The sequence below is a fragment of the Propithecus coquereli genome, unplaced genomic scaffold, assembly GCF_000956105.1.
Source record: "Propithecus coquereli isolate 6110/MARCELLA unplaced genomic scaffold, Pcoq_1.0 Scaffold1276, whole genome shotgun sequence".
Lineage (NCBI taxonomy): Eukaryota > Metazoa > Chordata > Mammalia > Primates > Indriidae > Propithecus > Propithecus coquereli.
In genome coordinates this window covers 14,926-16,476 of record NW_012136925.1, presented here as the reverse complement: position 1 = coordinate 16,476, position 1,551 = coordinate 14,926, and the positions used below count along the sequence as shown (strand labels likewise).

The window sequence follows — 1,551 nt, the reverse complement described above, 5'->3', positions numbered from 1 at the left end:
AACAATCTTTATGACACTCTGAGCTCTAAATCTATGCAGGAGAAAATAAAAATGCTAACATGTGTCTCCCTTCAAAACGACTGGCCCATGGAACACACAAACTTAGAGGCAGCCCTGCTTGTTCAGAGCTTTCCCTGGAAACACACCTCTGGGAAGGCTGCTGGCACCTTTCTTCTCCTGAATTGAAACCTGGATTAACAAAGAAATGAGGAAAGTATCCCAAGAGGCTTTTTTAATTTCTGGGTCATGTGTGCTAAAGGTTGACTTTTTTAAGGGATCTGGCTACGTTGTATCAGTAAGAATGATCATACTAATTTAATTCTAAGGCAAATATTTGGTTCATTTCATCGAGTGGCTACGTTGAGAGCCTACTATGTGATAGTTGCTGTGCGAGGCAGTAGACATAGAATATTTCATTAGGTAGTACCTTATCTCTGAACGGTTGACCAACTGTCCTGATGTACCTAAGCCTCTGGGGTCCCCAGGGTACATGACTTTCTTTTTTAAAACCAGAACAATCTCCAAAGGCTTTGATTCCCTCCTAACTCATCTCCTCCATTTACACCTTCTCCTAACAACTCACCTCTGTGAGTTCTAGAAACATACCTAGGATCATGCCACACTTCCTCACTACTCTTCTCATCCAGAACAAAACCCAAGCCTTTATTTCCTACACAAGTGTCCTTACGTCCTGTGCTCTAAAAATGCTCTTCTTGTTGCTAATGTCCTGGTAAGCTAAATAGGCTTTCACTCCAAGGCTTTCCATTTGCTGTTCACTCTGAGTAGAATATTTTTTAACTAGATCTGCCCAAATATTACCTCCATATACTGGCTTTTTTCAAGGCTCTTATCCAACTGTTTCATGGTTGATTTTTCTTTATAGTACTTATAACTACACAGCATCAGATTGTATGTTGAAGTTTGTTGGTCTACTGTCTGCGTCACCCGTTAAATTTTAACTATAGATTGTAGAATCTCTGTGTTTTAATCACCAAAGCATGTCAGTGTCTAGCCCTTAAACAGAAGCTCGGTGAATTTTTTTGAGGGAATGAATGCATGCATCATAATGATGGTAATCATAGGTTTTATCTTTGTCTGTTAGGTCATCAGTTTTTATTCCTAAAATGTTATAAGAGGCAGAGGATGCCTGTGACCCATCGCTCATCCATATCCAACCATACTGTGCAGGTGCTGTCATGTTCCTGACTTTACTTTTCATTGTTAGTGTTTATCAATTACACAGCTATAAAAATACATTCTCTTTTTCCTGTGGTAAGATCTTTCTCAAAATTTTATTCATACTTACTAAGGTTATGTGAAGTAACAGTTAATTTTAAGTTATTAAATGTGAATAATTGCAAAACACTTTCTATTTTTACTATTGAAAAATAAATAACCCAAGATGACTACCCGAATAAATATCCTGGACAGAACACGGCATCAGTGTTTTCCTCAGACAGAAGACCATGTGTGAAACAGGAAATCTCATAGCAAGACTAGGTAAAGAAAGAAGTCAAACATATAAGAAATGCCATAATCACAACTGATGCA

General features: G+C 38.0%; 1 protein-coding gene across 1 annotated transcript in view; it reads left to right on the top strand.

Moving 5' to 3' along the window:
- Window positions 1-1,381: 1,381 nt before the first annotated feature.
- The window catches only part of LOC105805362 (olfactory receptor 2L13-like), a gene marked incomplete at its 3' end in the record, with an annotated part of 2,762 nt that continues 2,592 nt past the window's right edge, over window positions 1,382-1,551 (top strand). Inside the window, exon 1 of the mRNA XM_012638254.1 lies at window positions 1,382-1,500. The remainder of the gene's footprint in view (window positions 1,501-1,551) is intronic.